Source organism: Coregonus clupeaformis, chromosome 8, assembly GCF_020615455.1.
Source record: "Coregonus clupeaformis isolate EN_2021a chromosome 8, ASM2061545v1, whole genome shotgun sequence".
Lineage (NCBI taxonomy): Eukaryota > Metazoa > Chordata > Actinopteri > Salmoniformes > Salmonidae > Coregonus > Coregonus clupeaformis.
The window spans coordinates 3,877,777-3,890,100 of NC_059199.1; the positions used below are offsets into that span (position 1 = coordinate 3,877,777).

The window sequence follows — 12,324 nt, forward strand, 5'->3', positions numbered from 1 at the left end:
TGCTGTTTAGAGAGTAGAGGGTAGTTGCTGTTTAGAGAGTAGAGGGTAGGTGCTGTTTAGAGAGTAGAGGGTAGGTGATGTTTAGAGAGTAGAGGGTACAGTGGGGAAAAAAAGTATTTAGTCAGCCACCAATTGTGCAAGTTCTCCCACTTTAAAAAGATGAGAGAGGCCTGTAATTTTCATCATAGGTACACGTCAACTATGACAGACAAAATGAGAAAAAAATTCCAGAAAATCACATTGTAGGATTTTTTATGAATTTATTGGCATATGATGGTGGAAAATAAGTATTTGGTCAATAACAAAAGTTTCTCAATACTTTGTTATATACCCTTTGTTGGCAATGACACAGGTCAAACGTTTTCTGTAAGTCTTCACAAGGTTTTCATACACTGTTGCTGGTATTTTGGCCCATTCCTCCATGCAGATCTCCTCTAGAGCAGTGATGTTTTGGGGCTGTCGCTGGGCAACACAGACTTTCAACTCCCTCCAAAGATTTTCTATGGGGTTGAGATCTGGAGACTGGCTAGGCCACTCCAGGACCTTGAAATGCTTCTTACGAAGCCACTCCTTCGTTGCCCGGGCGGTGTGTTTGGGATCATTGTCATGCTGAAAGACCCAGCCACGTTTCATCTTCAATGCCCTTGCTGATGGAAGGAGGATTTCACTCAAAATCTCACGATACATGGCTCCATTCATTCTTTCCTTTACACGGATTAGTCGTCCTGGTCCCTTTGCAGAAAAACAGCCCCAAAGCATGATGTTTCCAACCCCATGCTTCACAGTAGGTATGGTGTTCTTTGGATGCAACTCAGCATTCTTTGTCCTCCAAACATGACGAGTTGAGTTTTTACCAAAAAGTTATATTTTGGTTTCATCTGACCGTATGACATTCTCCCAATCCTCTTCTGGATCATCCAAATGCACTTCAGACGGGCCTGGACATGTACTGGCTTAAGCAGGGGGACACGTCTCGCACTGCAGGATTTGAGTCCCTGGCGGCGTAGTGTGTTACTGATGGTAGGATTTGTTACTTTGGTCCCAGCTCTCTGCAGGTCATTCACTAGGTCCCCCGTGTGGTTCTGGGATTTTTGCTCACCGTTCTTGTGATCATTTTGACCCCACGGGGTGAGATGTTGCGTGGAGCCCCAGATCGAGGGAGATTATCAGTGGTCTTGTATGTCTTCCATTTCCTAATAATTGCTCCCACAGTTGATTTCTTCAAACCAAGCTGCTTACCTATTGCAGATTCAGTCTTCCCAGCCTGGTGCAGGTCTACAATTTTGTTTTTGGTGTCCTTTGACAGCTCTTTGGTCTTGGCCATTGTGGAGTTTGGAGTGTGACTGTTTGAGGTTGTGGACAGGTGTCTTTTATACTGATAACAAGTTCAAACAGGTGCCATTAATACAGGTAACGAGTGGAGGACAGAGGAGCCTCTTAAAGAAGAAGTTACAGGTCTGTGAGAGCCAGAAATCTTGCTTGTTTGTAGGTGACCAAATACTTATTTTCCACCATAATTTGCAAATAAATTCATTAAAAATCCTACAATGGGATTTTCTGGATTTTTTTTCTCAATTTGTCTGTCATAGTTGACGTGTACCTATGATGGAAAATTACAGGCCTCTCTCATCTTTTTAAGTGGGAGAACTTGCACAATTGGTGGCTGACTAAATACTTTTTTTCCCCACTGTAGGTGCTGTTTAGAGAGTAGAGGGTAGGTGCTGTTTAGAGAGTAGAGGGTAGGTGCTGTTTAGAGAGTAGAGGGTAGGTGCTGTTTAGAGAGTAGAGGGTAGGTGCTGTTTAGAGAGTAGAGGGTAGGTGCTGTTTAGAGAGTAGGTGCTGTTTAGAGAGTAGGTGCTGTTTAGTGAGTAGAGGGTAGGTGCTGTTTAGAGGGTGGGTGATGTTTAGAGAGTAGAGGGTAGGTGCTGTTTAGAGAGTAGAGAGTAGGTGCTGTTTAGAGAGTAGAGGGTAGGTGCTGTTTAGAGAGTAGAGGGTAGGTGCTGTTTAGAGAGTAGGTGCTGTTTAGAGAGTAGAGGATAGGTGCTGTATAGAGGGTAGGTGCTGTTTAGAGGGTAGGTGCTGTTTAGAGAGTAGAGGGTAGGTGCTGTTTAGAGAGTAGAGGGTAGGTGCTGTTTAGAGAGTAGGTGCTGTTTAGAGAGTAGAGTGTAGGTGCTGTTTAGAGAGTAGAGGGTAGGTGCTGTTTAGAGAGTAGAGGGAAGGTGCTGTTTAAAGGGTAGGTGCTGTTTAGAGAGTAGAGGGTAGGTGCTGTTTAGAGAGTAGAGTGTAGGTGCTGTTTAAAGGGTATGTGCTGTTTAGAGAGTAGAGGGTAGGTGCTGTTTAGAGAGTAGAGGGTAGGTGCTGTTTAGAGAGTAGATGGTAGGTGCTGTTTAGAGAGTAGAGGGTAGGTGTTGTTTAAAGGGTAGGTGCTGTTTAGAGAGTAGAGGGTAGGTGCTGTTTAGAGAGTAGAGGGTAGGTGCTGTTTAAAGGGTAGGTGCTGTTTAGAGAGTAGAGGGTAGGTGCTGTTTAGAGAGTAGAGGGTAGGTGCTGTTTAAAGGGTAGGTGCTGTTTAGAGAGTAGAGGGTAGGTGCTGTTTAGAGAGTAGAGGGTAGGTGCTGTTTAGAAAGTAGAGGGTAGGTGCGGTTTAGAGAGTAGAGGGTAGGTGCTGTTTAGAGAGTAGAGGGTAGGTGCTGTTTAGAGAGTAGAGGGTAGGTGCTGTTTAGAGAGTAGAGGGTAGGTGCTGTTTAGAGAGTAGAGGGTAGGTGCTGTGTGGCTCAGTTGGTCCTGTGTGCTTTTATTTATTTGTTTGTATATAATATATGCAATCACACCAAGTTGTTTGAGATACAAGTGTCTGCTAAATGGCAGACTGTATATAAATGCCTAGTCTAGTAGCCTGCAGGTTGATGAGGACTCATGGAGCGACTGGCTTTGCCCATGCTGTAGAACTACGGGCGGTAATGAACACATTCTACCACAGGGGCAGTGTTGTACTGTTCAGGCATTAGACTGGAAGCTGCTGTGGTCATGAACAAGTCCAGTTCCAAGAGATCAACATGTTGAAATCTCCCCCCTTCTTTCTCTTCTCACAGCTTTCCCTCTGTCTCTCCCTTCTCTCTCCATCTACCTATCTCTCTTTCTCCCTCCCTCCCTTCCTCCATCTCTCTCTCTCTCCCTCCCACCATTTCAATTTTTCAATTTCAATTCATGGACTTTATTGGCATGGGAAACATATGTTAACATTGCCAAAGCAAGTGAAATAGATCATAAACAAATGTGAAATAAACAAATGTGAAATAAACAATCAAAATGAACAGTAAACATTACACTCACAAAAGTTCCAAAAGAATAAAGACATTTCAAATGTCATCTTATGTGTGCAAATAAATGTAGTAAGTATTTAGCCAATGATCGGCAGGGGTTCTTCTGTTCCTCAACTCGCCACACTCCAATCAGCCGCACGCAGCGACAGACAGACACACTGGGGGGAGCAGAAACGAACACTCTCCTCACCCACACAATAACACCTCCCTCCCCTCCTCATCCCACTCTCCCCTCCCCTCCCACTGCGTGTCTTTGAGGACGCACACAGGCACAGCGCTCCCCTTATCAGTCTGCCCTCCCTCCTTCCGCCATCATTCATTATTATCCTCCTTCTTCCCGCTAGCCCCACGGGTCGCCATGTTGCCATAACCTGCTCCAGACTTTTACCCGTTTCCGCCGTTTAGTTTTTAACCCCACGGGTAACGTTTACTGAGGGGAGGCAGATCAGTGTGTCGGTGCCCCCTCCTTCCTCCTCTCCCTATCCGCCAGACAGAGACGGACATGCTCCACCGTGGGTGCTCGCGCTTCCCGCCTCCTCTCCCCTCCGGGAGTCGGTGAGTAGGTGACGGCATCCATCTTCTTTCTCCCGCTGCATCCGTTAGCTGCTGCCTTCCTTTACGGTGCTGCATGCTGCCTTAATTTACGGTGATGTAGGCCTACAGGAGAGAGAGAGAGAAAGAGAGAGAGAGGGCGGTTTGCTCGCGGGGAGGTTCAATTTCCACGGTCGGTGACCTTCCGCCGCTTGCGCCGCCTGCTGTCTGACCAGATAGACACAGAGGATAATTAGCTATAGCCCTGGGGGCAACGGGCCACACACACACACACAGTGTCATATGGATTTAATATAAGATTGATTATAAGGTTGGTGCTACTACTATTTTATTTTAATACAATTTAGGGGGATGCATGGACACACCTTCAGGGTTTGTCACTGATGATTACATAAAATATTGATCCTAAACACACACACACACAGACACTCTGGGCTTGGGTGCAGGGGGTGTCATTTGAGTGTTGTGAGGAGAACATTACTGTAACATATCAGATTTGTCCATTAGACAGAGGGAGAGAGAGGGGGAGGTACAGAAGAGAGGGGGAGGCTGAGGGGGAGAGACAGGATAAAGCCCTTAAATTGAATTGAATTGAGAGGGAGAGAGAGGGGGAGGGAGAGGAGAGAGAGGGGGAGGGAGAGAGGAGGAGAGAGGGGGAGGAAGAGAGGAGGAGAGAGAGGGGGGAGGAAGAGGGGGAGGAGAGAGAGGGGGAGGAAGAGAGGAGGAGAGAGAGGGGGAGGAAGAGAGGAGGAGAGAGGGGGAGGAAGAAAGGAGGAGAGAGAGGGGGAGGGAGAGGAGAGAGAGGGGGAGGAAGAGAGGAGGAGAGAGAGGGGGAGGGAAGAGAGGAGGAGAGAGAGGGGGAGGAAGAGAGGAGGAGAGAGAGGGGTAGGAAGAGAGGAGGAGAGAGAGGGGAAGGTAGAGAGGGAGAGAGGGGGAGGTAGAGGACAGTGAGATAGTACTGAAACAAGAGACCCTAAGAGAGATGGGTTGGGAAGAAAACTACTTTTTGGAGGTCAGGAGGAACAGAAAAAAGGAAGATGAGCGGAGAGAGAGAATAGGAGAGAGAGAATAGGAGAGAGAGAATAGGAGAGAGAGAATAGGAGAGAGAGAATAGGAGAGAGAGAATAGGAGAGAGAGAATAGGAGAGAGAGAGAATAGGAGAGAGAGAGAATAGGAGAGAGAGAATAGGAGGAGAGAGAGAATAGGAGAGAGAGAATAGGAGAGAGAGAATAGGAGAGAGAGAATAGGAGAGAGAGAATAGGAGAGAGAGAATAGGAGAGAGAGAATAGGTAATAATATATATCAGAGATAATATCAGTCAGTTAACATGACCTTTATGAATTATCAAGCCTTTATGTGCTTTATGGGCTTGCTTTGATTACATAAATGCTTCAAAATTCACAAGAAGTTATCTTAGCTGATGAAGATTATCTCATAGAACAAAACGTATAAGATCTCCGAAGCCTGTGTTTACCACAGACCACTCCGAAGCCTGTGTTTACCACAGACCACTCCTAAGCCTGTGTTTACCACAGACCTTATTGTTTACCTTTATCCAACAACCCTCCAAAACCCCCATTTCATTTCCCCATTGGCTTCGTCCAACGAACCAACAAGCCATTACCATTGCTCTCTATAACCATGTTTCCATCCAGTTTTGATGTGAGTTAAGTCATAACCTAGAAAAGAAAATCATGACAGCTGTGATGGAAACAGGAACTTTCGGTACATTTTTTATAAATGCCAACAGATCATTTGTTTGTTCGACATGGTGGGATAAATAATAAAAATAAATAATATGCCATTTAGCAGACGCTTTTATCCAAAGCGACTTACAGTCATGCGTGCATACATTTTTGTGTATGGGTGGTCCCGGGGATCGAACCCACTACCTTGGCGTTACAAGCGCCGTGCTCTACCAGCTGAGCTACAGGGATCTTTTTGTGTCGGTAAAATCAATTATACACAAAATGGCGTGGAAATGTCTCTATGCAGTAAACTTGGAGTCACTCGATGACATGGTGTGTGGTCCTCCCACTCCGACTCGGGAAACCGTGCAGTTTATTAAGCTACAGATGAAATAAGTTATGATGAACTTCACAGGGTGGTGAAAGTGCACGGTGATGAGCTTGATGCTCCTTTCCAATACATATAGAGGGTAGGTGCTGTTTAGAGAGTAGAGGGTAGGTGCTGTTTAAAGAGAAGGGGGTAGGTGCTGTTTAGAGAGTAGAGGGTAGGTGCTGTTTAGAGAGAAGGGGGTAGGTGCTGTTTAGAGAGAAGGGGGTAGGTGCTGTTTAGAGAGAAGGGGGTAGGTGCTGTTTAGAGAGAAGGGGGTAGGTGCTGTTTAGAGAGTAGGGGGTAGGTGCTGTTTAGAGAGTAGGGGGTAGGTGCTGTTTAGAGAGAAGGGGGTAGGTGCTGTTTAGAGAGAAGGGGGAAGGTGCTGTTTAGAGAGTAGGGGGTATGTGCTGTTTAGAGAGTAGGGGGTAGGTGCTGTTTAGAGAGTAGAGGGTAGGTGCTGTTTAGAGAGTAGAGGGTAGGTGCTGTTTAGAGAGTAGAGGGTAGGCGCTGTTTAGAGAGTAGAGGGTAGGTGCTGTTTAGAGAGTAGGGGTAGGTGCTGTTTAGAGAGTAGAGGGTAGGTGCTGTTTAGAGAGTAGAGGGTAGGTGCTGTTTAGAGAGTAGGGGGCAGGTGCTGTTTAGAGAGTAGAGGGTAGGTGCTGTTTAGAGAGTAGAGGGTAGGTGCTGTTTAGAGAGTAGAGGGTAGGTGCTGTTTAGAGAGTAGAGGGTAGGTGCTGTTTAGAGAGTAGGGGGTAGGTGCTGTTTAGAGAGTAGAGGGTAGGTGCTGTTTAGAGAGTAGAGGGTAGGTGCTGTTTAGAGAGTAGAGGGTAGGTGCTGTTTAGAGAGTAGAGGGTAGGTGCTGTTTAGAGAGTAGGGGGTAGGTGCTGTTTAGAGAGTAGAGGGTAGGTGCTGTTTAGAGAGTAGAGGTTAGGTGCTGTTTAGAGAGTAGAGGGTAGGTGCTGTTTAGAGAGTAGAGGGTAGGTGCTGTTTAGAGAGTAGAGGGTAGGTGCTGTTTAGAGAGTAGGGGGTAGGTGCTGTTTAGAGAGTAGAGGGTAGGTGCTGTTTAGAGTGTAGGGGGTAGGTGCTGTTTAGAGAGTAGAGGGTAGGTGCTGTTTAGAGAGAAGGGGGTAGGTGCTGTTTAGAGAGAAGGGGGTAGGTGCTGTTTAGAGAGTAGAGGGTAGGTGCTGTTTAGAGAGTAGAGGGTAGGTGCTGTTTAGAGAGTAGGGGGTAGGTGCTGTTTAGAGAGTAGAGGGTAGGTGCTGTTTAGAGAGTAGAGGGTAGGTGCTGTTTAGAGAGTAGGGGGTAGGTGCTGTTTAGAGAGTAGAGGGTAGGTGCTGTTTAGAGAGTAGATGGTAGGTGCTGTTTAGAGAGTAGAGGGTAGGTGCTGTTTAGAGAGTAGGGGGTAGGTGCTGTTTAGAGAGTAGGGGGTAGGTGCTGTTTAGAGAGAAGGGGTAGGTGCTGTTTAGAGAGAAGGGGGTAGGTGCTGTTTAGAGAGTAGAGGGTAGGTGCTGTTTAGAGAGTAGGGGGTAGGTGCTGTTTAGAGAGTAGGGGGTAGGTGCTGTTTAGAGAGAAGGGGTAGGTGCTGTTTAGAGAGTAGAGGGTAGGTGCTGTTTAGAGAGTAGAGGGTAGGTGCTGTTTAGAGAGTAGAGGGTAGGTGCTGTTTAGAGAGTAGAGGGCAGGTGCTGTTTAGAGAGTAGGGGGTAGGTGCTGTTTAGATAGAAGGGGGTAGGTGCTGTTTAGAGAGAAGGGGGTAGGTGCTGTTTAGAGAGTAGAGGGTAGGTGCTGTTTAGAGAGTAGGGGGTAGGTGCTGTTTAGAGAGTAGAGGGTAGGTGCTGTTTAGAGAGTAGGGGGTAGGTGCTGTTTAGAGAGTAGAGGATAGGTGCTGTTTAGAGAGTAGGGGATAGGTGCTGTTTAGAGAGAAGGGGGTAGGTGCTGTTTAGAGAGAAGGGGGTAGGTGCTGTTTAGAGAGTAGAGGGTAGGTGCTGTTTAGAGAGTAGGGGGTAGGTGCTGTTTAGAGAGAAGGGGGTAGGTGCTGTTTAGAGAGTAGAGGGTAGGTGCTGTTTAGAGAGTAGATGGTAGGTGCTGTTTAGAGAGTAGAGGGTAGGTGCTGTTTAGAGAGTAGGGGTAGGTGCTGTTTAGAGAGAAGGGGGTAGGTGCTGTTTAGAGAGAAGGGGGTAGGTGCTGTTTAGAGAGTAGAGGGTAGGTGCTGTTTAGAGAGTAGGGGGTAGGTGCTGTTTAGAGAGTAGGGGGTAGGTGCTGTTTAGAGAGAAGGGGGTAGGTGCTGTTTAGAGAGTAGAGGGTAGGTGCTGTTTAGAGAGTAGAGGGTAGGTGCTGTTTAGAGAGTAGAGGGTAGGTGCTGTTTAGAGAGTAGAGGGTAGGTGCTGTTTAGAGAGTAGAGGGTAGGTGCTGTTTAGAGAGTAGAGGGTAGGTGCTGTTTAGAAAGTAGAGGGTAGGTGCTGTTTAGAGAGTAGAGGGTAGGTGCTGTTTAGAGAGTAGGGGTAGGTGCTGTTTAGAGAGTAGGGGGTAGGTGCTGTTTAGAGAGTAGAGGGTAGGTGCTGTTTAGAGAGTAGAGGGTAGGTGCTGTTTAGAGAGTAGAGGGTAGGTGCTGTTTAGAGAGTAAGGGGTAGGTGCTGTTTAGAGAGTAGAGGGTAGGTGCTGTTTAGAGAGTAGGTGCTGTTTAGAGAGTAGAGGGTAGGTGCTGTTTAGAGAGTAGGGGGTAGGTGCTGTTTAGAGAGTAGAGGGTAGGTGATGTTTAGAGAGTAGAGGGTAGGTGCTGTTTAGAGAGTAGGGGGTAGGTGCTGTTTAGAGAGTAGGGGTAGGTGCTGTTTAGAGAGTAGAGGGTAGGTGCTGTTTAGAGTGTAGGGGGTAGGTGCTTTTTAGTGAGTAGGGGGTAGGTGCTGTTTAGAGAGTAGGGGGTAGGTGCTGTTTAGAGAGTAGAGGGTAGGTGCTGTTTAGAGAGTAGGGGGTAGGTGCTGTTTAGAGAGTAGGGGTTAGGTGCTGTTTAGAGAGTAGAGGGTAGGTGCTGTTTAGAGAGAAGGGGTAGGTGCTGTTTAGAGAGAAGGGGGTAGGTGCTGTTTAGAGAGTAGAGGGTAGAGGGTAGGTGCTGTTTAGAGAGTAGAGGGTAGGTGCTGTTTAGAGAGTAGAGGGTAGGTGCTGTTTAGAGAGTAGGGGGTAGGTGCTGTTTAGAGAGTAGAGGGTAGGTGCTGTTTAGAGAGTAGAGGGTAGGTGCTGTTTAGAGAGTAGGGGGTAGGTGCTGTTTAGAGAGTAGAGGGTAGGTGCTGTTTAGAGAGTAGAGCAGGGGCGGTGTGTTCAATAGGGCGATATGGGCGACGCACTGCCAAACGGGAAAAGGAAGGGATTTTTTTTCTAATCAATTATATCACGGCAACAGTAGTTATCAGTGTTGTAATCTAGACGTCTGATCTGCCACAGTGCCACACTGCCACTAAATGTCCAATCAGGCTAAAGTCGTGCTTCAAATGCCCCCCTTTTGGGGCGATTTCAGTCAGGTTGAAAATCGCCCAGAAGTCTGTCATAGACTCCCATGTAAAATCTATTTTTTCAAATTTCAGAGCTTTCAATACAATCTCTATGGGTTTCTGAGGGCTTGCACTTACGCGCTTTCGTCATACGTAACGTAACCATGAACGTAACTAAGAAAAGAGCGGGTAGCAGCATCAATCAATTCACGTACTACTATCAAGATGGCTATAGCGTTCAGTGCAACTTTCGATTGTCTCTTTGAAAGAAGTTCACATCAAAGAGACAACCACAAAGTGCAGGAGCGCTTTTTGAGTTCCTTACCATCTCGGAATCAACCTCAGTCTCAATCGCCAGTGTGCTTTTGGAGAGACTGAACGGTCTTTTTGCCGACGACGTGAAAGTCAAACTCATTGCGCAAGCTTACGATGGAGCCAGTGTGATGAGGCGAGAGAAGGCAAAAGGTGCGTGAGCATTTCAAGAAAGGCCATTACGTGCATTGCTATGCGCATCAGCTGAATTTGATCATGCAGCAAGCTAAAAAGTAACTAGTAAACTAGTCCTCAGCATGCCTGATTTCAATGAGAAAGTCATTGACCGCTTTGCTGCATTGAAAGAGAGAAGAGAACAGTTTCAGTACAAGTAATGTAGCCTCTCTCTCTCTTTGTCCCTCCCTGTCTGTCTCTTTAACACACACACGCCCAAATCAGTTCACAGTTGATGTTGTTTAAAATAGTTATTTTTCATTTAAAAAAGTAAACAATTTTTTTTACAAATCTATACAATTGGCCAGAATATGGTTGTTCATATTTACAAAGCCATACAGATAGCTGTGTTTACCTTTTCTAGAAATTATTTTCAAATTCTGTTTTCAGGCAAAATGTCTATCACTGTTCATTTTCACAAATCTATACAAGAGGGCAGAATATGGAAGTCTATAAAAATTTCTTATTACCAATAACTTGCATCAATGTTTTCAGTAGCCTCTATCAAAAGCTCCTGCTTGCTCAGGTGCACATATTTCCAATTCAACCATGAGGCCTTTTTGAAGCAAGTAATGTGTATATCAGTATTGACTTATATGCTGCCCCTGTCTTCATGTTGTTGCTGGACATATCTTTTTTAAAATGTGTGTAGGTCACCTAAATCATCAGAAAAATTGCCCCCCCTGAGAATTTTTTCAGGAGCCGCCACTGATAGAGGGTCTTATTCTGGTGACATGATGATCGATGCTTGACTGCCATTTGACGAATACAAATATTCTCGCTCTTATCCATAATAATCTCATCATGTAGACTAGTTTACCCACACTGTATCTGCAATCTGTCGGCTAGAGAGCACATGCCAAGACCAGAGTAGGCACATTTGCTATTTAACGCAACAGTTTGTGACAAAACTATCGGTAGAGTTGAAAATGTAATCGAAACACATTGGACATTGAAAAGAGCGTACATTTTGTGCACATTACTTCATCAAGTCAGTTTGGTGGAAACACCACCGGTGGGAAAATTTTATTTATGCGGATTTTAGAATATTTGCATGAAAATCTGTCGCCAATTGGATGGAAACCTAGCAGTGGTTTAAAGTACTTAAGTAAAAGTATTTAAAGTACTACTTAAGCTGTGGTCCTCTGTAGCTCAGCTGGTAGAGTACGGCGCTTGTAACGCCAGGGTAGTGGGTTCGATCCCCAGGACCACCCAAAAAAAATATGCACGCATGACTTTAAGTCGCTTTGGATAAAAGCGTCTGCTAAATGTCTTATTATTATTATAAGTTGTTTTTGGGGGTTTCTGTACTTCACTTTACTATTTATATTTTTTTGACAACTTTTACTTCAGTACATTCCTTAGGGAAATAATGTACTTTTTACTCCATACATTTTCCCAGACTCCCAAAAGTATTCGTTACATTTTGAATGCTTAGCAGGACAGGAAACTGGTCCAATTCATGCACTTATCAAGGGAACATCCCTGGTCATCCTTACTGCCTCTGATCTGGCAGATTCACTGAACACAAATGCTTCGTTTGTAAATTATGTCTGAGTGTTGGAGTGTGCCCCTGGCTATCAGTAAAATAATAAAACAAGAAAATCGTGCCATCTGGTTTGCTTAATATAAGGAATGTGAAATGATTTATACTTTTACTTTTGATACTTAAGTATATTTTAGCAATTTCATTTAATTTTGATACGTAAGTATATTTAAAATCAAATACTTTTAGACTTTTACTCAAGTAGTATTTTACTGGGTGACTTTCACTTTTACTTGAGTCATTTTCTATTAAGGTATCTTTACTTTTACTGAAGTATGATAATTGGGTACTTTTCCCACCACTGCTAAGCTTGTGACAGAGAGATGGAGAGGATATACAGTTGAAGTAGAATGTTTACATACGCCAAACACATTTAAACTCAGTTTTTCACAATTCCTGACATTTAATCCTAGTAAAAATTCCCTGTCTTAGGTCAGTTAGGATCACCACTTTATTTTAAGAATGTGAAATGTCCGAATAATAGTAGAGAGAATGATTTATTTCAGCTTTTATTTCTTTCATCACATTCCCAGTGTGTCAGAAGTTTACATACACTCAATTAGTATTTGGTAGCATTGTCAAACGTTTCGGGTAGCCTTCCACAAGCTTCCCACAATAAGTTGGGTGAATTTTGGCCCATTCCTACTGACAGAGCTGGTGTAACTGAGTCAGGTTTGTAGGCCTCCTTGCTCGCACATTCTTTTTCAGTTCTGCCCACACATTTTCTATAGGATTGAGGTCAGGGCTTTGTGATGGCCACTCCAATACCTTGACTTTGTTGTCCTTAAGACTGGAACATGTTCCGGGAAAATGTCAAAATGTCAGTGAAGACACTTGCCAGTTGGTCAGCACATGCTCGGAATACACGTCCTGGTAATCCGTCTGG

General features: G+C 45.1%; 1 protein-coding gene across 1 annotated transcript in view; it reads left to right on the top strand.

Moving 5' to 3' along the window:
• Positions 1-3,612: 3,612 nt before the first annotated feature.
• LOC121572685 overlaps positions 3,613-12,324 on the top strand; it is a 49,769-nt gene continuing 41,057 nt past the window's right edge. Inside the window, exon 1 of the mRNA XM_041884708.2 lies at positions 3,613-3,875. The gene's annotated coding sequence lies outside the window, so the exon portion shown is untranslated. The remainder of the gene's footprint in view (positions 3,876-12,324) is intronic.